The 23,661-nt window shown below is 50.6% G+C and overlaps 1 protein-coding gene across 2 annotated transcripts in view; it reads right to left on the bottom strand.

The window, feature by feature from the left end:
- The window catches only part of ALS2 (alsin Rho guanine nucleotide exchange factor ALS2), a 1,262,853-nt gene that overhangs the window by 860,021 nt on the left and 379,171 nt on the right, over positions 1–23,661 (bottom strand). The window lies entirely within an intron of this gene.

The raw sequence follows: 23,661 nt of genomic DNA, 5'->3' as shown, positions 1-23,661 counted from the left end.
CAATGTCTTTGCTCTCTAGTGCCAAACTACAAAGGAGAATTCACATAATCCTCTATTAATGTTTATCTGAGCCTAGGTAGAGTTAACAAATATGAGCCTCTAATTGCTGCCAATTATCTTTACCTCCACACCACCCAACTAAGGGAACCCGTAAAGGTGATTTCATATATAGAAAATGCGACCCTGGTGCTAGTGAAGTGATGTCCACCGCACCTTCCTAGACGAGGCATTCACCAAAGACTAAAACCTTGAAATAGTATAGCAGTTATCATCAGGAAAAGCGCCTGGGCCAGATAGCCTCCTGACCAAATTGTATAAGTTATACACCGACATTCGAGCTCCAGTACTTCTCGCTGTCTTCAACGATGCGCAACAAGCAGGGCACCTACCTAGGACAATGCATGAGGCCCTTATCATTGCACTGTTAAAACCAGGAAACCAGAAAAGTTTGATTCATACAGACCTCTCTCTTTAATTAACTATGGTGAAAATATCTTGGCAACATTACTTGCCAACAGACTTACTCTTCTAATGCAACACATGGTGCATCCTGATCAGTTACGTTTCATTCCTGGTTGGTTCAGCTTCTATAACTTGAGAACGCTCTTTGCAGTTCTGCAGGATATAGACCCAGATTTTAACGCAGTGACGGTCTTCTTAAATGCCACCAAAGCATTTGGGGCCAAATGTATGGAGGCATTTTCCATTTCCTAATAGCACGAATTGCAATTTCGGGTCGTTAGGAAATGCAAAATGCCATTTCGGTGTGTACGAAAGGTGTTTGCGGTGGTGCAAAATGCAATTTCTCTTCAGCAGAAATTGCATTTTGGAAATCACTGAATATGAATTTGCAGATAGGGATTTCCAAATAGCTAATCACTAACCATATGTACAAAGGATATCCTAATTGCACATAGTCACAAAATGGGCATTTAGGAAATACAATTACCATAAATCTTGATGGTATCCAGGTACAAACTATAAATAGGCACCCCAAAAGGCATCTGGCTCTTTCAGAATGGCGACCCTTTATGTTTTGGCGATGAGGATTTTGTCTGGCAGGCAGAGAAGGAGGAGGAGGCAGGAGAGGATAGTTAGGGTGTGGGTCACCCTGTTTAAACAAATAGAGGAGGAGATTTTTAAGAAGTACAGACTCAGTGAGGTAATCCTGGACTTAATTGCTGAACTACAACCTAAGTTTCAGACTCCAACACTCAGAAGCAATGCAATCCCACCACATGTGCAGGTATTTTGTTGCCTACATCTCTTAGCTTCTGGTAGTTACCAGGGGGTTCATAGTGTGGCAAAGGGGGTATTACAAAGTGCTTTTTCCAGGTTCTCTTGCAGGTTTCTGAACATCATGGTACCTCGCTATTATTGCAATAGACCAAATTAATATTCTACCGGGTAGCACAGTTAACCGATGTCATTGGCTGCGTTGATGGCACATATATTACCATTTATCACCCCTTCGACAAATGAATTCATATACACGAACAGAAAACGCACACCCTCGCTCAATGTGCAGGTAGTGTGTGATGAATCCTGTATCAGAACAGACATGTGGCCAGATTCCCAGACAGCACCAATGACTCCTTCATGTTCCGTCACAATGGAATACAAAACCAACTGTCACAGGTTGAATTTGCTGATTTTTTTTTAGTAGGTTAGAGAATTGCTGACTCAATGAATACAGTGGCCAGAACTGTTTGTGCAATGTGACCTAATGGTTTTCCTTCTCATGCTCTTAAGGAGAAAGCACATATGCCTTGCATCCATGGTTACGCAAACCATACCGTACTCCAAGGACAAGAAGTGAAATGCAGTACGACAGGGCACACAGGACAATGGCCTCCATCATTGAGAGGACGTTTGGGATACTGAAGTCCAGGTTCCACTGCCTTCACAAGACCGACAGACCACTACTGTACAGATCTGAGACGTGCTGCAAGATCATCTCCACATGTGCCATACTACACAATATCGCCATGAGGAAGGGTCTGCCCAACATCACCATCGAGGGACATTACACATGATGGTAATGCATGGTGCATAACTGAAAGATCACCTTTTATTCAGGTTGTGACAATAATGGATCTCTCCTACATGAACAGTATCCAATGCAAATGTAACATTGTGTCAACTAGGTAACAAAGTAAGTAATTACAAACCAAAAAACAGTAGACTCGTGATGAGTGTTCAGTAGATTCACTTCTTCCGGCCTCTGGGGTTCAGTGCCTTGTCAGCAACACTGGTCTGTGGTAGTGTGGACATTTCAGACCCAGAAGTGTTTCGACATCAACGCCTGGTACAGCATGCCTCCTGCATAGATGTGCCACTGAGGCTAGAGCCATCTTCAGTCTAAGGCGGAGGCAGAATGTTGGGGACACAGAGGTTGTGTGCCTGTATATTTTCAAGGTCTGTGTTCCCTTGAACTAGCCCACGTGCAACATCCTGACAGCAGTGCCCCATGTCAGTCTGTATGTTTACAGTTCTCCTTGCTAGATTTGTTGTTGCTACTGCTAATCGGTTTGTGGAACATGTGAAGGCTTCAAAGCGTGCCAGGTACCGCCTGTGCCTCTGTCTCTGCACACAGTGCTCTTTCTCCATGGCAGCAATCCACCGGTCCTGCCCTTTCAGGAAATGCTGCCTCAAGCGTGACATCCTTAGAAGATGCCTATTGACAGTCCTGATTTGCTTGGTTTGCAGGCACTGTACAGAAATGATGGACTTCACCAGGCCACCAAACACAGGAGAACCCTCTGCCATGTAATCTGACACACTCTCATTGTGGACTGTTGCTGGTTGGCCTCTACGCTGTGTGTCCTGCCCACAGATGTTGTTGTGTCACTGCTTTGGGAATGTCCCTCATCAAAACACCCACACAGTGTTGCAGTGATGACATGGTTGCTCTCATAGCAGTTGGAGTGATGGGCATAGGAGTTGGCAATGTGCTGTCCTCCATTTCCACATTTGTCAGTAGCTTCTTCAGTCTCAATTATTTATGACACGTCCTGGGTGTGATCTGAGGAAATGCATATATATAGTTAGTGTAAAGAACAAGTTACTTACCTACGGTAAAGTTGCATCTGTAAGAGACATAGGTTAGTTGTAGATTCCTTACCTTAGAATTACCCCCAGACATCAGATTGGATCAAGAGAATTCTTTCTTAGTTGTACCCCTGTGCGTCGGTAGGTGGCGTCAGTCGACTCTGTGTCCGTCATCATGGTCGCCGGGATGACATCGTGGAGCCTACTTAGACGCCGACCGTGCACGCGGACGTCAGTTCTGATATGATTTTCCAAGCCAGAAGTGCAGAGCCATGAATAACACTGAACACTGGTGCATCATAACTAGGGCCCTAAAAGGAAGTCCTAACCCTAGAAGTCAGTTCGAGCAGCAGGGAGGATGGGTGGGTGTGTAAGGAATCTACAACTAACCTATGTCTCTTACACATAAATCGTTACCGAGGGTAAGTAACTTTTTCGTCTGAAAGAGACAGTTAGTTGTAGATTCCTTACCTTAGACTAGATACCCCGGCAATACCCTCCCAAGTGGTGGGTCTGCGAACTAAGTTCACACCGCAGAAAGTCCTAGAGGACCGAACTGGCAAAATGGCCGTCCCTCTGGACTTGGATGTCCAGGCAGTAATGTCTGGTGAACGTGTGCAAAGATGCCTACGTGGCAGCCTGGCAGTGGTTGCTGCCATAGCTCTAGTGGAATGAGCACACATCCCCACTGGAGGTTCCTTTTTCGCTGAAGCATAACAGACTTTAATACAGAAGACAACCCATCGAGAGATTAAACGCTTTTGAACAGCCTGAAGTTTCTTGGCACCTACATAGCCAACGAAGAGTTGATCATCCACCTGGAAATCTTTTGCGGTCAAGGTAGAAGGACAACGCATGTTTAGGGTCCAGATGGTGGAGTCTCTCCTCCTTGGAAGGGTGCAGAGATGGGAAAAAGGTGGGGAAAGTGATAGTTTGTCCTATGTGAAATGGTGTAACCACTTTAGGAAGGAACGAGGGTCTCATCCTCAGCACCATTTTGTCTGGATGCATGGAGAAGAAAGGGGGCTTGAGAGATTGAACTTGAAGCTCACTCACCCTGCAAGAAGAAGTGATGGCAATAAGGAAGGCAGTCTTGAGAGTGAGGAGCCTGAGAGGACAGTTATGAAGGGCTCGAAGGTAGCACACATAAGATAGGTTAAGACCAGGTTCAAGACCCTCTGGGGCATTATGAAGGGAGAAGGAAGAAAGAGATGAGCAATGCCTCTACTTTCAATAGGGGACTTGAATAAAGAGGGCTGATCTAAAAGGCGAAGGAAAGCAAAGATCGCTGCAAGACAGCTTTTAAGAGTGCCCAGAGCAGAGCCCTGCTGGGCCACAGAACGTATATACAAGAGGACCTCTGAAAGAGGGGCAGAAAGGGGATGCACAGCATTTGCTGTGCACCATGCTACAAACTTGTTCCATTTAGAGGGGTATACCATTTTTGTGGAGGGACACCTGGCTGCCAAGATGACATTACAGACTTTGTTTGGAAGGTCAAATGCTGTCAACTGTCGCAGCTCAATCTCCACGCAAGGAGGTAGAGACTGGACAGGTTCTGGTGAAGAACCAACCCCTGCTGCTGTGACAGAAGATCCTCCAGAAGGGACAGTCTGATTGGAGGATCGATGGCCATGCTCGGGAGCTCGGGGCACCAGATTCTTCGTGCCCAGTCCAGAGCCACAAGAATAACTTGGTCCCGGTTGTGCTTGATATTCTTCAGCACTCGGGGCAGAAGTGGTACAGGCGGAAAGGCGTACAGGAGGCGGCAACTCCACTCTCGACAAAAAGCATCACCGAGCGAGATCTGCCTTGGAATCTCCAACGTGCAGAACTGCTGACATTGCACCTTCTGTTCAGTAGTGAACAGATCTAACCACAGCTCTCCTCACCGCTGAAAGAGACCTTGCACCACCTCCTAGTGAAGACGCCATTTGTGATCTACCAGGCACAGACGGCTGGGTTTGTCCACCCTGGCATTCAGAGAACCCGCCAGGTGTTAAACCATCAGGGTCATGCCCTGATGTTCTAGCCATGTCCAGAGGCAAAGAGCCTCCTGACATAGGGTCCACGACCTCAACCCGCCCTGTTTGTTGCAGTACCACATGGCGGTGGTGTTGTCTCTGAACACCTGCACCACTTTCCCTGAGAGAGAGGGAAGGAATGCTTTCAGTGCCAGGCGGATCGCCCAAAGCTCCAACAGGTTGATATGGAGCCCGGACTTCACCGGAGACCAGACACCTCTGATCTCTGCCTCTCTCAGATGGCTGCACTATCCCAGTAGTGACGCATCTGTCACCACTGTTAGGTCTGGCTGGGGAAAGGAGAGGGATCTGCCTGTGACACAAGCTGGGTTTGTTAACCACCACTGCAGTAGCTGTGCAGTTCCCTTTGAGATGTGGACATAGTCACAAAGATTCCCCATATGCTGCGCCCACTAGAACTTCAGGTCCCACTGCAAAGCCCGCATATGCCATCTGGCATGATCCACCAGCAGGATGCAGGAGGCCATGAGGCCAAGCAGCCTTAGGGTCATTCTCAACGAAATCCGGGATAGAAACATCGGTATCATAGTCCCAAAATAACAGATTCATTGCTCGGGAGGACAGTCCAGAACAGCTCCGAGTATCTGAGAGGGAGTCTGGTGTGACTCCGGCATGTTAATAGTGAACCCCAGTGGGTGCAGGAGGTCTGCCGTAGTCTGGAGGTGGGAGACCAATCAATCAAAGCATTTGTAAAGCGCACTACTTACTTGTGAGGGTCTCAAGGTGCTGGGGGGGGGAGGATTGCTGCTACTGCTCAAAAAGCCAGGTCTTGAGGAGTCTTCTGAAGGTCAGCAGGTCTTGGGTCTGCCGTAGGTGGATGGGGAGGGTGTTCCAGGTCTTGGCGGCGAGGTGGGAGAACGATCTGCCGCCGGAGGTCGCTCTTCGGATGTGGGGGATTGTGGCGGGGGCGAGGTCGGCGGAGTGAAGCTGGCGGGTGGGTGGTGTAGAAGCTGAGTCGTCTGTTGAGGTACACTGGTCTGGTGTTGTGGAGTGCCTTGAGTGTGTGGGTGAGGAGCTTGAAGGTTATCCTCTTGTTGATGGGGAGCCAGTGCAGGTCTCTCAGGTGGGGTGTGATGTGGCTGCCGCGAGGGATGTCGAGGATCAGGAGTGCAGAGGCGTTCTGAATGCGTTGAAGTTGTTTCAGGAGTTTGGCCAAGGCTCCTGCGTAGAGGGCGTTTCCGTAGTCCAACCTGCTGCTAACGAGGGCCTGGGTGACTGTTCTTCTCGTTTCGGTGGGGATCCACTTGTAGATCTTGCGGAGCATGCAGAGGGTGTTGAAGCAGGAGGAGGAGATGGCGTTGACCGGCTTTGTCATGGAGAGGGTGGAGTCGAGGATGACCCCTAGGTTGTGTGCGTGGTCGGTGGGTGTTGGAGTTGTTCCCAGTGCGGTCGGCCACCAGGAGTCGTCCCAGGCCGAGGGGATGGATCCGAGGATGAGGACTGTTGTCTTGTCCGAGTTCAGCTTCAGTCGGCTGTTCTTCATCCACTCAGCGACAGCTTTCATTCCTTCGTGGAGGTTGGTTTTGGCGGTGTGGGGGTCCTTGGTGAGGGAGAGGATCAGCTGGGTGTCATCGGCGTAAGAGATGATGTTGAGGTCGTGCAGTCGGGCAACGTGGGCGGGCGGTGCCATGTAGATGTTAAACAGCGTTGGGCTAAGGGATGAGCCCTGGGGTAAGCCGCAGATGATCTCGGTGGCTTCAGAGCGGAAGGTGGGGAGGCGGATGCTCTGTGTTCTGCCGGAGAGGAAGGAGGTGGTCCAGTCCAGGGCCTTCTCTTGGATCCCGGCGTCATGGAGGCATGTGCGTAGTGTGCGGTGGCAGACCGTGTCGAAGGCAGCCGACAGGTCCAGGAGGATGAGGGCTGTGGTTTCTCCGTTGTCTAGCAGGGCCCTGATGTCATCGGTGGCGGCTATGAGGGCAGTTTCGGTGCTGTGGTTGCAGCGGAACCCGGACTGTTCTCCTCGAGGTAGGGGGTCAGTTGTTTGGTGCCGGTCTTCTCGATGACCTTCGCCAGGAACGGGCGCAGGGAGATGGGCCGGAAGATCTTGAGGTCCTTGGGGTCTGCCTTGGGTTTCTTGAGCAAGGCGTTGAGCTTGGCGTGCTTCCAGCTCTCCGGGAAGGTTTCTGTCTCGAAGGAAATGTTGATGGCTTTCCAGAGATGGGGTGCGATGGTGGTGCTGGCTTTGTTGAAGATGTGGTGTGGGCATGAGTCTGATGGGGATCCGGAGTGGATGGTGTTCATGATTTTGATAGTGTCGTCGTCGTTTATGTTGGTCCAGGAGAGCAGGCGGTCGGTGCGGATGGTGGTCGTGGGGACAGAGGTCTGAGAGGTTGTCAAGGTGGTTGTGGCGTTGAAGCTGTCGTGGATGTCAGCGATCTTACGATGGAAGAAGGTGGCAAGCGAGTCGGAACAGGTCTTGCGAAGGTGGGATATCGTTGGTGTTGGAGCTGGGGTTGGAGAGTTCCTTTACGATGTTGAAGAGCTCTTTGGTGTTGTGTGCGTTGTGGTCTAGGCGGTCTTTGAAGGAGGCCCTTTTGGCGGATCTGATGAGGTGATGGTGTCTGCGGGTGGCATTCTTGTGGTCTGCGTAGCTGTCCGGTGTTCGTTCACTGGGCCAGGTCTTCTGTAGCTTTCAGCAGGTTTGCTTGGAAGCCTGGAGGTCTTCAGTGAACCAGCTGGCTTTCTTGCTGGTGTGGCTGTTGGAGGGTTTTTTGAACGGGGCGAGGGTGTTGGCGCAGTCGTCGATCCACTGTCTGAGGTTGTGGGCGGCGGTGTCGGGGTCGGTGGGGTCGGCAGGTGGGCTCCGGGCGAGGGTGGTGGTTAGCTGGTCTTCGGTGACTTTGCTCCAGCAGCGGTGAGGGCTCTGTTGGGTGTGGTGGTGCGTGGTGGGTTTCCGGAAGGTGAAGTGGATGCAGCGATGGTCGGTCCAGTGGAGTTCGGTGGTGTGGTTGAAGGAGACGTGGGGGCTTGCAGAGAAGATAGGGTCAAGCGTGCGGCCGGCGGAGTGGTTGGGTGTTGTGACGAGTTGTCCGAGGTTGGTGAGGTTGCCGATCAGGGTGGTGGAGTTGGTGTTGTTGTTCTCGAGGTGGAAGTTCAGGTCCCCGAGGAGGATGTAGTCCATGGAGGTGAGGGCGTGTGTGCTGACGAAGTCGTCGATGGAGTCGCTGAACTGTGGTCGGGGTCCGGGGGGTCTGTAAACGAAGATTCCTCTGAGGGTGGTGTTGGGGTCAGTGTGGATCTGGAAGTGCAGGTGTTCGGCGGTGCTGAGGGTGTCAGCGGTGTTGGTCAGGACTCTGAGAGTGTTCCTGTGGACGATGGCGATTCCTCCTCCTACTCCATTGGTGCGGTCCCTGCGGGTGATCGCGTAGCCTTCCGGGATGGCTATGGCGATGTCGGGTGCCGAGGAGGGGTTCAGCTAGGTCTCCGTCAGGAAAGCGAGGTCTGGGGAGGTTGAGTCGAGTAGGTCCCAGAGTTCAATGGCGTGTTTGCGTACGGACAGGGTGTTGAGCAGAATGCATCTGAGGTAGTTGGGTTCTTTCCCGGTGGGCGGGTTGGCGGGTCGGGTGCTGGTGAAGCTACAGTTCCGGCAGGAGAAGGGTCCTTGGGTGTGCTTCGGGGCGGCCTGGAAGCAAGTGTGTGATCGTCCGGTGTTGAGTGCGTGGAGGGTGCTGGCATCGTAGCGGAGCCGGGCAATGTGGTGTTCGCACGGGCAAGGGGTTCTGGCGCTGGGAGCGGTCCAGGCGCGGACGGGCACAGACGGGATTGCCTTAGGCACGCCCGCTGTACGTGGCCGTGCAGCAGCCGCCATAAGAAGGGGAGGTGGGAGGGAGGAGCAGCTGGGAGGAGGGAGTGGACGAATGGGCGAGCAGGGTGGTGGGGCCGCAGGGGCCGCAGCGGCAGGAAAACGGGGGCAGGAATGGCGAGAGAATAGAAGGCAAAAAAAGGGCACAGAATACAATGGGGAAGGAGGAAAAAACAAAGCAATTTAAGCAGTAAAAACAAGCAATACAGTACAAAGCAGGGGGGTGGGCCGCAGGGGACGCAGAGGCGGGAAAAACAGGGGCAGAAACGGCGAGAGAACAGAAGGCAAAAAAAGGGCACAGGGCACAGAATACAACGGGGAAGGAGGAAAAAACTAAGCAATTTAAGCAGTAAAAACAGAAGCAGTACAGTACAAAACAGGGGGGCGGGGCCGCAGGGGACGCAGCGGCTGGAAAAACGGGAGCAGAAACGGCGAGGGAACAGAGGCAAAAGAGGGCACAGGGCACAGAATCCAAGGGAAAAAAAAGGAGGGAAAACAAAACAGTTAACAATAAAAACAGAGGAGGAGAAAAAAAAGAAACAATTAAACAATGAAATGGAAGCAATACAGTACAGGCAAACCTACGGCCAACCACTGGCCACCAGGGATGAGGTGCAGGTGGAAGCCTGCGGGTGGAGGAGGGCCTCGAACTCGCGGCAGTGGTAGCAGCAGCGAGCGGGGAACATGGGCACAACCGGTGGTGCTGTTGCGGCGTGGGGATCGACCTGCCTGAAGCAGGGTCAAGGGTCGCTCTCCTCACCACGCAGCAGCCCCCATAAGAAGGGGAGGTGGGAGGGAGGAGCAGCTGGGAGAAGGGAGTGGACGAATGGGTGAGCGGGGGGCGAGGGAACAGAAGGCAAAACAAGCATTGGCATAGCCAATAGGCATCGCTTTTGGGACCTTATAAGTGTTTAGCCATGCAACAGTTAATGTTGTTGCAGTAAGGATATTGTGCTGCATAACTAAATACTTAAAAGGTCCCAAAGGTGAGACCTATTGGCTATGCCAAAGCTTGTTAGAGCTTCTTAGAGTTTCTCGTTGCTCAAATTGGTGTACATTTCTGATATTTATATGTTTACCCCGTCTTTATTCCTTAATTTTGCTCACGAGAAAGTGTCACTCACAGTTGTCAAAATGTCACTCAATTACACTGAAATTGTGGAACTGTCACACACCGCAATCTAAAACGTTGGCAGCTATGATTATACATAAAAATAAATTATCAGTGACAAACTAACAGTTATAAAATGGCCACCTCCTTCTTTCTGGTAATGTAAAGCATAAATGTGTCACTTCTACATGGAGTTGCATTTCTAAGGTTTTAGTTGATGCCAACCTTTCTCAGTTATTGGGAAACGGACGAAGAGGTATAACAAACCCACACCACTTCCTGAAAATGATACATTGCTATGGATTGGATTGCAATTACATTTATATAGCGCTTATTACCTTTGAGGAGGTATTGGTGGCACTAGATTTGGGTGAGCTCACGAAGTCAAAAGGTACAAAGGAAGGTTTCAATACACATATAGAAATTTACATAGGTTCGGGCAGCCCTTGAAAACTTGTGCAGGGTGTCTGTAAAAGAGCATTTTGCTGTAAGGTCCCTTTATGCAGCAATGCAATGGCCAAGGTGTACTGAAAGTTGCTCCGGGAACTTGGGAGGTGCAGTACTTAGGTGAGGATACACTACCCACGCCTCAAGATGAATACTTTGAATTTGCATTTAGTTTGCACGGAAACACAATAAAACTGCACCGAAACGACTGTAACATTAGACAAACTGGATGCTCAGGGAGGGGGTTGCAAACCACCAGCTCAAGAGGTGCATCTTCGTAAGGCCGAAGCTGTCAAACCCCCGAAAGGCGGGAGACAATCCTGCAGAGGGCGCCGCGCATAAAGCTACCCAGTGACAGAGATGCAGCCCCCGTCCACGTAACTCCCAGTTACCTGACACACAGCGGCTCTGAAGTCCCGGTAACCGCCTTCTTGCACGCACTCGCCTCAGCCCCTGTCAAGCGACCCGCGACAGCGCACGTTGCCTAGACTCCCATGTCTCACTGCACGCTCTCCTGTGCTGAAGAGACCCGGGAAATGATTCAAATGTGAAGTTGTGACGTCACTGGAATTCTTTGCAATACTAGTCAATGCAAAAATTTGGGCAAGTAGCCGTCGGGGACACGCACGCTTTCAGGTCGCAAGCACAAGGGCACAAGTCCTAAAAAAAAGTGGGGGACTAACTAAGTTAGACAGTTGGCAAGTGACATCGTATGTGGCATCATAGGAAGGATTTCACAGGAGGTAGCTTCTGCGAAAGAATTATGTGAAACGAAAGTGACGTGCGCGTGGCAGCAAAAGTGAAAGCAGGCTGGCGCGCACACGCGCAGCAGGAAAAAGTGAAAGTGATCGCGCACCGCAAACGATGTGCTTAATGAGGCATGACGGAAAGGCAGATGGAGGTTGCGCAGCGTGCACGCTTGTGCGCGTAACCGCAAGCTGGTGGCCGGCAAAAGCCTTTGGTAGCACTTTAAAAAAACGCTTACTAAATGTCTTGCAGGGCAGCGCATGCGCTGGCTCAGGCGAGACCTAAAAAGGGCACAGAGTACAATGAGGAAGGAGGAAAAAACGAAGCAATTTAAGCTGTAAAAACAGAAGCAATACAGTACAAAGGAGGGCGGCTGAGCCGCAGGGGACGCAGCGGCAGGAAAAACGGGGAGAGACCATAAGGCAAAAGAGGGCACAGGGCATGCCAATGCTCGTTTTAATACAGCACCTTACGATGGAAAACACCTACGCTACTTCTTAATTTATAAAGCCTAACCAAAGAGTTGTCTCAAAGCGATCTACCCCTTTTCTTGGCGCGGTATAGTTTGGGGGGAGGGGGAGCAAATACAAAATATGGGGACGTCCTTGCTTTTTGGTGTCATATGAATGTCTACTAAAATCATTGTCCTCAGCTGTCAGCCTGATGGCTATCGAGTGGAAAAAAACAGTACCTCATCTCTCAGAACGCCATGCTTGGAGACATGACTAGACGAAGGACGTAAAGCCCATTGGCCCGGAGTGGCTGAAAGGGCCCTTTGTTGTAGTTTGTTTTGTATAGTGCCTCATAATGTCTGCTGTTTCTAAGCACAGTCTGTTAATAACACATTGTTCTATGATGCAATTTAATGGTACACTTAGAAGTACAGAGGGTGGACTGTACCTTGCCAACCTTTAAACGGGTGACCTGCAGAAACGTGCATGTTTCAGCAGCGAGTGTTTCATTGGCTGCTTTATCAATCCTTTTGCTTAATGAACATGGGGCGGAGGTAGCTATAGGTACCACTACTACACATTCTGCGGTTACTTGTGTGCAGCCTGTCGGGCACGGTTTGATTCACAGCAGAGGCCTTGCAGCCTTTCCTCCTTATGAGCGAGATACTGAGTGCAGCAAGCACTCAGTCGGTCAGCTCCTGGTCTAAGAGCAGCTTGAAACAAGAGGTATAGATTTGACAAAAGGGGGGAGGGTGTCAGTGAAAAGGAAGGCGACAGTAGGTATAGACTGCAACACCTTTAAAAACAAGCATTGGCCGCGCAGCCGTGAAATTAACGCAGCGCGGCCATGAAAGAGAAAGTGAGCCACAAGGGTAACATGGAAGGGGGGGGGGGGGGGGGTCGGTGAGTGCTAAATCAACACAGGGAAGGCTGGCATATGGTGAGCACTTTTGCGGCCGCTTTGATGTTCTCAGTGGCCGCGCGGCTCACTGAGAACATCAAAGCGGCCGCGAAAGTGATCAGCAGGCTGACAAATAGTGCGCGAGCCCGGCGCACATGCACTGTAGTTGGCGGCCTGAAAAGCATTAGTTTGCACTTCCAAATCCCGCTTTCTATAGCTCTCGCCAGAGCAGCGCTAAAGCGCTGGCTCAGGCGAGACCTAAAAAAGGAGGTAAAACGAAGCAGTTAACAATAAAAACAGAGGAGGAGAGAAAAACGAAACAATTAAACAATGAAATGGAAGCAATACAGTACAGGCAAACCTACGGCCAACCACTGGCCACCAGGGCTAAGGCGCAGGTGGAAGCCTGTGGGTGGAGGAGGGCCTCGAACTCGCGGCAGTGGCAGCAGCAGCGAGCAGGGAACACGGGCACAACAGGTGGTGCTGTTGCAGCGTGGGGAGCGACCTGCCTGAAGCAGGCTCAAGAGACGATAGCCTGATCTGCGCAGATGAGCTGCGACCACCGCCGTCACTTTCTCTCGCGACACACACAAGAGGCATGGGTAAGGCCAAAGGGGAGCACAGTGAACTGAAAAAGCTGAGACATCCTGGCGTAGATGCACCAAATGATCCTCCAACATGCAATCGAAAGACGGTGGCATGGAAGGAGGGGTGTTCTCGAAGGGAAGGGAGTATCTCCTTCAGACTATTTGCAAAACCCACCTGTCCGACGTGATGGATTGCCTGTGGGGTAGGTGATGGCGAATCCAGCCGCCCACTGGCAGTTGATGGGCCCGAAACATCACACTAGGAAGGTTTGGAGGCTGCCGTAGCCTGAGAATCTTTAAAGCACTCCAGCGCCGAGTCTGCTTTGTCGCCAAAAAGATGACGGCTATCAACCACATGTTCAGAAAAGTTGGCTGGACATCCCCCAAAAAAACAGATGTCCTCAACGAGGTGTAGCACCTAAGGGCTACTGATGTGGCAATCGTTCTGCCCAGTGAGTTGGTAGTATCCAGTCCACATCTGATTGTGAATTTGGCTGCGTCTCTCCCATCCACCACTGCCTGGGAGAGAATGGCCAGTGCCTCCTCCGGGCACTGAGGCAGCACCTGCACAACCGTATCCCAGATGGTGTGGCCCAAGAAGCACGCAGTATTCACGGACCGCAGTACCAAGCTGAAGGAAGAGAACATGCGCTACCCAAGGTGATCCAGCTTCTTGGATTCCCTACCTGGAGGAGCAGAAGGGAATGCTCCCTTTGAAAAAGAGGCTTGCACTACCAAGCTCCCGGGGGGAGGGTGTTGGGTGAGGAAAACTAGGTCGCCCGGGGCCGTACGATGGCAGCAGGAAATGGTCCTTTCTACAAGAGCCCCTGTGCTGGGCTTGGACCAGGTGCCCAGAAGGACATCAGTAAGGGCTTTGGAGAAGGGGTTCAGAGGAGGGTGCAGCAGGCTGAAGCCCCTCTGTCAGGTTAGGCCTGACTGTCACTGAAGGGAGCTCAAGGCCCAAGACCTAGGCCGCCCTTTGCACCACCACAGAGTAGGACGCTCCCTCTTCCGTTGCCACAGTAGGGGGAAAAAGTATACCAAGGTCTGGAGAAGTGTCCAGACCACTGGCCTCACCCAGGTCCTCTATCCAGTCCGGTTCTTCCAGCTGGTCTGTTAAAGGGTCCAGTGACCCCTCCCAGTCCTCATCACCACCTTCTGGGCGGTAGGGAACACCAGGGATGAACAGGGGAAAAGTACCATCTGGTATTGGATCCAACGTCGACAGATGTCGGTACGGCTCTGGCTACATCTCGGGGTGAGGATGGGGACAGTGTCGGCCGGGGGCGCAGCTGGTGCCTGGGGTGTCGTCGCTAGGATCGGCGCCGGGGAAGGTCAAGTGAGATCAACCGGCATCGATCTGGATCCAGGCCTTGATCCGCGGGCGCCCTCTGGAGCCGGGGCAGGAACCGCTGGCATCAAAGGCCTAGGGCCCCCGACCGGCTTGGCGGGGCCCAAAGGCGCGTTGGTGGAGTCGGACTGCCCAAAGACGAAGTTGAGGGCCTTGTAGAACTTGAGGAGTTGGTCAGGGGACGCTCCAGCTCCCGGAAACGGGAGAAGGCGCAGTCATCCCTGAAGTAGGCACTGGAGACAGAGTCTTAGAGTGACGACGCTCCAAGTCCTGTGTTGCGTCAGCCAACCGACGGGGAGAAGGCGAACAGCGCCAATGCTTCTTCTCCTTCTTCTTGTGCTTGGACTTGCCCGAAGACCTCGAAGACTTGGAATGCGACGAGATGTGGGGGCTTCGCGAGCCGCCTCGAGACCTTCCTCTCGAATGAGACCGGGAACAACACAGAGTCGACTCCTGGGCCTCCAATAGCTTTCGGGACCGCTACTTCAAAGACTTCATAGCCCGGCAGTCGGAGCATGACTTCGGGTCGTGGTTGCGCTCCAGACACCAAAGACAAATGAGGTGTGGGTTCGTCACAGACATCAGCTTGTGACAGGTGTCGTAAGGCTTGAACACGGTCCGGCATTAGGACATCCATCATGTACCAGGATTCAAAGACTTGAAAAAGAAGTTGACAAAATGTTAAAAAAGGTTAGTCAAAAAATGACTAAGGCGTAGCTCTCTCCGGATCTTCACTAGGCTGGCACGGAAAAAGAAAGAACTGACGTCAGCGTGCAGGGGTGGCGCCTATGTAGGCACCGCAACATCATTCCGGCGACCACTACATCGACGACGGACCGGGAGTCGACCAACACCACCTACCGACACGCAGGGGTACTCCTAAGAAAAAATTCTCCGGATCCAGTCTGGCGCCTAGGTGTAATTTCAAGGTAAGGAATCTACAACTAACTGTCTCTTTCAGATTAAATAGTTAATGTCTGTTCACTACATTGTTGTAATGGCACATTATGTTTTTGTGACATGGTTTTGATGTTAGATATGTGTGGTGTAATCATCAGCACACAGTTCATCATGTAACTTTGGTGTACTACAACTCCCATGATGCATTGCCAAGTTAGGGCAATCATCTCAATGGAGTTATTTAGGCTGTGATGTTTTATTTGGGGAATTGCAAATATTTTACGTGAAGTAGGTAAAGGGGAGAGGACATACCCTGGCTGGTGTCTGCAGGATTGGAGATGCCAATGTTTGACCCTCCCACCACACTTTCTGTTTCTAATGTCCTTCACTGAGGGTCTCCATGGGAGTAGGGTGAGGGACCACCACCTGTGCTGTGCCACGACTGTCAGCCATCCTGCTGGGCACTTTTTCATTTGTGCGAAATCTCAGGATACAGCAGCGTTTGCATATTTCTGGAATGATTTTCTGTGAGACACCTACGGAGTTCACCTTCTCCAAGATGCTGTTCCATATCTTGTTTTTATTTGGCTCTCTGGAACAGTGAAATAGACATTCCCAAATAGTTGTTCCATATGTGCTACACATTTTTCTGTTAGGAGTGCCATCTCCTTTTCACGAAAGCTTGACCGTCCTCTGCTCGCTCCCAGAATCCTTGCCCCCATCTTCCTTGGACATGGTGAAGTTCAGTCAGAGGTATTCCCTTGCCAGTGGTGATACAGGTGCACTCCCCCTTCCAGCACCTTCCTAGGCTTCTGGATTGTAGTCACACCCTGACATCATCATTCTGCATCCAGAATGCGAGTTTTCCTAATTTGCAATTTCCTATTAGGAAATCGCAATTTTGTGATTTCCAAAACTGTGATTTCCTAATTGCAAATCAGTAGGAATAGCTATTAGAGGAATCGGTGGTTACATACATCTCGTTTTGAGATTCCCTAATAGTGATTTGAAAATTGCAAAAACAAACTTTTGTACATATGGCCCTTGATTCACTAGAATGAGACTACTTGCAGGCTATCCTTAGCAGATGGGTCTTCCTAGAATGTTTCTCTCCAAGGGTCAATCACTGTACATAAGCCTCCTGGCCAAGGTGCACATTAAACGAGTAATATAGGACCCTTTGAGATATTGAGGGCACCAGACAGAGCTGCCCACTCCAACCCTTGCTATTTGCCCTGGCTTCCAAATTGAGACAGTACTACTGAGATTTTGCGCTGCGATATCTAAGCCGACACCTATTGATTTCTTAGTATGCTGATGACATCACACTTTATCTCAGAGAACCCGAAGTGAGCCTAAACAAAATCCTGAGGGAATTCATCATTTTTAGAGGCTTATCAGGCATACATATTAGCTGGGAAAAGTCTCAGCTATTTCCTTTAACCTCCACCATAATTCCCTTTGCCCCAGACTTCCCCCCCTAGAATGGTCCACTGAGGACATAAAATATTTGGGAGTAAAAATACAATGTGACTAAGATGAGGTATTGCACGCTACTTATAGAGCGGCATTAAGTAACATCAGATCACTCACTGGATCTCCCTTCCGTCATCTATTGTAGGACGTATAGCATTAATAAAGATGGTACTCCTCCTTAAATTGCTGTATCTATTTCTAGACATTCCTATCCCACTTTCTCAATCATTTTTGGCACACTAAAATCTCAGTTAATACGGCTGGCATGGGCTGGTGGGCGACCCTGGATTAAATGGGAAATGCTTACTCTTCCATTCCAGGACAGTGGCCTTGAGCATCAGATATGGAACTTTATTATCCACTTTGCTAAGGCGCACCATGCAATTCATTGGCATCATACCACCCCCTTTCTTTCACATTTAGCTGTAGAGCAGGGCTAAATGGCGCCTATCCCTACCTCCTCGTTCATAGTGATCCCTTCAGCAAAAACCACCTTGGGTCTTTCCATGGTTGCCCACACCAATAAAGCTTGGGAGTGACTTTGCCACAAGATTGGCAAGAAATGTACTCCCTGATTCCTCTGCCTGAGTATTACCCACTACTGCCTGTAACCCACAAGTCCTTGGGTAAGTTTCACCTTAAAACTGGGAGGCTCAGCCACTAGCGGTCTGGATCCGGAATGACCCAGAAATCAGGGGCCTTAAATGGACGGCAGATCATGAAGACCGCATCTCTCTATATGCGGACGATATTTTGTTATACCTGGCCTCCCCTGCGCGTTCGATCCGTCGAGTACTACATATTTTTCATATATTTGGGGCCCACTCTGGGTACCAGATCAACTGGTCCAAATCCCAGATGTATCCTCTATGGGGCGACCCGCCACTTAGCCCTAGGGGATATAGTATACCGGTAGAGTTACAGGGTTTTCAATATCTGGGCATTTTCATAACATTGGACTCAGCATTATTCTATGAGCGAAACCTAGGGGGCCCATTACAGCGGTTCAAATCCGACGTGATCCATTGGAAAACACTGCCCCTTACGCTCCTGGGACGGGTAGCACTTTTTAAGATGCTTGCCCTCCCCGTTTTCTCTATGCCCTTCAGAACACACCCATCCCGATCCCAGAGGCCTACTTCTTAAAGATTGACGCAACTCTGCGTGGGTTGTTGTGGGATGCCGGGCCGCCCGCATTGCCATGCAAAAACTGACTATGGGCTGGTATGACGGTGGGATTGGACTGCCGGACTTAAGCCTTTATTACCAAGCAACACAATTGATCGCGGTCAACCAGTGGGACCGAACGGACCGTTGGCTCATGGGGAAGGGAGGATATAACAGGGCGTTGTACTCAAACCCGAAGAAACTAGGCCTGACTGGCCCCACGGCCAGAACGGTGGAAATCTGGCACCTGCTCCAGAGGCGAATGGGGTGGTACGGACGGCTGACTAAGGCCACTCCGCTCTGGGAACCAGATTGTCTGGGTCGGCTGAGCACCTGCACAGGATTCGATAAATGGGATCTTATTGGCATCTCTACAGATGGGGATGTATGGGTTAAAGGCAGGAAGGCGTCTTTCACGGAGCTTCAATTTAAGTACCAGCTTGCACCATCTGAGCACTTTCGCTATCTACAAATAAGCCATGCTATCGACCGCGTCATGCCCGCTGATACTCCCCTTCCAGATTACTCGCCTTTGGAAGACAGATTGCTGCTAGATCCAATGGACTGCAGGGCTATCTCCTTAACGTATAAAAAGTGTGAGAAGTTGGCCTGGTATATGATGTTCACTAGTTAAAGTGACCACCTTGTACCATGCCAAGCAACCCTTATGGTGTGGTTGTAAGTCAACCTTTTCGGACTAGCTGCCCTAGTGGTAGCGTAGGCTAAGCAGTCTTTGAGGCTAAACTCGTTAAAGCGTGTTAAGCAGGCTGTTTTACCATATGTAACCCCCTTTTATACCAATGAAAGGACACCACACAGATATATATTCAAAATATATATGTATTTATTACTCAAAGTATCCCCTAGACTCTTTATGAGCACAGGAGCACAAATCGTTAAACAAGACAGCGTTATAATATACAGAAGTTGCACTTTATATGGATGGGCCCTGGTGGCCACTCAAACCATATACTAAAATAGTAGTACAAGTACCACGAACAGGAAAGGGAAAAGGCCTAGGGCCTCTAGAATCGCTGGGCCTACAAGGAGCTAACTTCAGTTAGTGACCAGGAGGCCCACGGGTCGCGTGTGCAGTGAGGAAAGTTACACAAGGGCTCCCATAGGTTTTCAATGGGTGCGTAAAAGTTCAAAAGTTACTGCTAGAAGGGTCCTCTGGATGGACTACGAATTTAAGATTCAAAACACAGACACTAGAGATATTTCTCTACACTTGGGCACCGGAGTGCCAGCTTTACCTCACCCACAGGAAGCGGGTGCATAGGTCTAGAAGTGCGTCGGGTTTCGTCTATCGATTCAATGGAGCCTGACGACAAAGATGCTGCAGGCGCTCGGTCCAGAAGAGATGCGGTGGATCCAAGAGTGGATCGGAGTTGTAGAAGACCTGAAAGCAGAGGGGACAGTGTTCACAGTAACTAGCCAGTGACCGGCGTGGCACCAGGAAGGTACCAGGCGATGTCGGGTGCAAACAGGTGATGAGGTGTAGCTTGTCTCCGCAGCCACGTGGTCCCTGAAGGTCGACGACGTCCAGGAGTCGGTTCACGAGCTGTCCCACGCAGGGTCTCGCTGTCGGCGGTGTCGGCGACTCGAAGGAAGCAAACAAGCCTTGGCAAAAGCAGAAGTCGTGAAGAATGAAGAAAGCTGTTTACTCGGACCAGCAAGGTCAGAGGGGCTGCTCCTTTGGAGGGAAGCAGGGGCCAGTCTGGAGCAACCAGACCAGCGTCGTAGTTTTCAAGGTTCGTCGCCAAAATGGCCACTAGCCAACGGGCCAGGGACCGGGCAGGCGTGTCGAGATGCAAAGTGCAGAGGGGCCCCACGCAGATCGTGGAGATGCTGGAGGGCTCACCTTTGGTGCAGATGCTGCTCGGATGTTGGGCTCGGGCTCCGGCAGGAGGCGGCGGCAAAGCAGACGTCGAGTAGCTGGTTGGTGCTTGCGTTAGCAAGATGGTCACTCCCTGACCATAGGGGAGATTTCCTTCTGTCCTCTGTGCAGCAGAGCGTCGAAGTTCCCGTCTTCTTCTTGTGGTTAAGTTGATTCCAGGATGTCTGAAGTCTTAGGACACAGCTCCTACCTTTAAGCGGATTCTAGGGGCCGGACTACCTGCTAGGTCCCTCCCTAAGGGTGGGACCAGGAAGGGGGGTGGTTACACCCCCAATCCTTTGTCCAGCTCGCCCCAGGTCCGGGGCTGGTGTGCCCCAGGACCGGTTTGAACTGGCATATGCACCGAGGCTCCTTGTGAGCCTCAGGCATGTCTGATTCCATTCAAGCCCTACCTGATCAATACACAAAATCCTGTCTGGGGTGGTGCTCGAACCTCCCCTGGCAGGAAACCCTTTGTCCACGTCTCCCAAGCTGGAAGGACTCCCAGCAGCAGGAGGGCAGACTTGTGTCTGGGGTGGCAGCATCCATTTTGTGGAGCTGAGGCTATGTCTGATTTTACCCGGGTTTCAGGTACTGTACATGTCGTGTCCCTCTAGAAGGGTGGAATGCTAACCCCGTCGCCAGAACTGGCGAGGGGTTAGTATTCCAATTCATATGACACCTTACTCGACATGTTTTGATAAAGCCAAACCAAAGATAGCATTTAACCACGAGGTTCATAATGCACTCAAGAGTATATGGTATGACGATATCTGGAAACGGTAGAAGGAAGTTGTTCCGACCACTGCAGACAGGCTCAGCTCATGCCAGAGCACCATCTCACATGGAAACAAGCACTCTGCCTTCAGGATTGTTAAGGCCTGCCATAGGAGTGACTTATAGGTTAACATGTGTCCCATTTAAGGTTAGGTATAGGTATACTACACCTAAGTAAGAGGTGGTTACACCAACTTACCCCAGCTGAGTGATCAGCCAGTTGTGTCAAATTTGTTAGGCCAGACCAGGGGTGGCATAATACATGCTTCAGCCCCTGGTAGGCCTTAGATACACCAATGCCCTGGGTACCTAGTGTACACTGGTACAGGGGCTCACAGGGTGATCCAATTCCAATTGGTTATGCACCTAGGGTGCATAGTGTTAATTTAGTAGAGAGAACAGCAGGATGGGGGTCTGATTGGCAGGCCCACAGCCTCAATATGTCAAAAACCAGTGAAGCAAAAAGCAAAAATTTGGGGTGACCATAGGATAGCAGACCCTACTCTCCTACACACCACCCCCCCCCAAACGCAGGGACATTAAACTAGCCTTGACCAGTCTCGTCTTCATGTCCTAAGTGGAAGTACCTGGAGAGACCATCTGCATTCCCATGGTCTGTACCTGGCCGGTGCTCCACTGTAAAGTCCATCCCCTGTAGGGAAATGGACCACCTAAGCAGTTTGGGGTTTTCACCCTTCATCTGATTTAACCACAAGAGGGGCTTATGGTCGGTCTGAATCTTGAAGTGAATGCCAAACAAGTATGGCCTCAGCTTCTTCAGGGCCCACACCACAGCAAAGGCCTCCCTCTCAATAGCTGACCAATTCTTCTCTCTGGGGGTCAACATTCTGCTAATAAAAGCAATGGGTTGGTCTTGACCATCTACATTAAGTTGTGACAGCACAGCTCCCACACCCAACTCAGAAGCATCTGTTTGGACAATAAACTCTTTGGAGTAGTCAGGACTTTCCAGGATAGGTGCAGAGCACATGGCCTTCTTCAGGTCATCAAATGCCTTTTGACAGCTTACTGTCCACTGAACCTTTTTGGGCATCTTCTTGGATGTCAGATCATTAAGAGGAATCACAATGGACCCATAGTTCTTAACAAACTTCCTGTAGTACCCAGTCAAGCCCAAGAAAGCTCGAACTTGAGTCTGGGTGGTTGGAGGGGACCAGTCCTTGATGGATTGTATCTTACTCTCCAGTGGTTGAACTTGGCCTCCACCTACAAGGTGGCCCAAGTACACAACCTTACTCTGCCCTATCTGGCACTTAGTAGCCTTGATAGTGAGGCCTGCCTTTTGCAGAGCCTCAAGTACCTTCTTCAGGTGGATCAGGTGATCCTCCCAGGTGGAGCTAAAGACAGCAATGTCATCAAGATAAGCTGCACAAAAGTCATCCAACCCAGTAAGGACTTGATTCACCAACCTTTGGAAGGTGGCAGGTGCATTCTTCAGACCAAAGGGCATCACCAAAAATTGATAATGCCCACCTGGGGTTGAGAATGCTGTTTTGGCCTTAGACTCCTCAGCTAATCTGATTTGCCAATAGCCAGCTGTCAAATCAAATGTGCTCAAAAACTTAGCAGAAGCCAGTTTATCTATGAGCTCATCTGCCCTTGGAATAGGATGTGCATCTGTCCTAGTGACAGCATTGAGTCCTCTGTAATCCACACAGAACCTCATCTCTCTCTTGCCATCTTTGGTGTGAGGTTTGGGGACCAGAACCACTGGGCTAGCCCAGGGGCTCTCTGAGGGTTCAATGACACCTAATTCCAGCATTTTGTGTACCTCAGCCTTTATACAGTCCCTGACGTGGTCAGGTTGTCTGTAAAGTTTGTTCTTTACAGGCAGACTGTCACCAGTGTACACCAATCAGTTTGACTAGGTATCAGTGAGAACATATGTTGAAATGATTGTAGAACCTGTCTACATTCAATCTGCTGATGGTCAGTGAGGTTGCCTCCCAGGGTCACTCCTTCAACTGAACCATCTTCAGGGTTCTGAGACAACAGGTCTGGGAGAGGGTCACTCTCTTCCTCCTGTCCCTCATCTGTAGCCATGAGCAAGCCCATGTCTGCCCTGTCAACATATGCTTTTAACCTGTTAACATGAAGTAACCTGTGGGGACTCCTGGGAGTTCCTAGGTCTACCAAGTAGGTAACCTCTCCCTTCTTTTCCAGGATTGTATGGGGTCCAGACCATTTGTCTTGGAGTGCTGCTGGGGCCACTGGCTCCAACACCCATACCTTCTGTCCTGGCTGAAACTCAACCAAGACAGCCTTTTGGTCATGCCAAGCTTTCTGTAAGGCCTGGCTTGCCTCAAGGTTTTTGGATGCCTTCTCCATATACTCAGCCATCCTGGAGCGGAGACCAAGTACATAGTCCACTATGTCTTGTTTAGGCTTTTTGAGAGGTAACTCCCATCCTTCCTTCACTAAACACAGTGGGCCTCTTACAGGGTGCCCAAACAACAATTCAAAGGGGCTGTAGCCAACTCCTTTTTGTGGGACCTCTCTGTAAGCAAACAGAAGGCAGGGTAGAAGGATGTCCCATCTTCGCCTGAGCTTTTCAGGTAATCCTTTGATCATACCCTTTAGGGTCTTGTTGAATCTCTCAACAAGCCCATTGCATTGTGGGTGATAAGGGGTGGTGAACTTGTAGTTGAAACCACATTCCTTCCACATAGCTGTCAAGTATCCTGACATGAAGTTGGTACCTCTGTCAGAAACCACCTCCTTAGGAAACCCCACTCTGGAGAATACTCCCAGCAGGGCCTTGGCCACAACAGGAGCTGTAGTGGTCCTAAGGGGAATTGCCTCTGGATACCTGGTGGCATGATCCACTACCACCAGTATAAATCTGTGCCCAGATGCAGTGGGAGGATCCATGGGACCCACTATATCTATTCCCACTCTTTCAAAGGGAACCCCCACCACAGGTAGTGGTATGAGGGGGGCCTTTGTT

The sequence above is a fragment of the Triturus cristatus genome, chromosome 3_2 (assembly GCF_964204655.1).
Source record: "Triturus cristatus chromosome 3_2, aTriCri1.1, whole genome shotgun sequence".
In the NCBI taxonomy this organism is placed as follows: Eukaryota; Metazoa; Chordata; class Amphibia; order Caudata; family Salamandridae; genus Triturus; species Triturus cristatus.
Note: the sequence above shows the minus strand (reverse complement) of the source record. Positions and strands in the feature narration are given on the sequence as shown.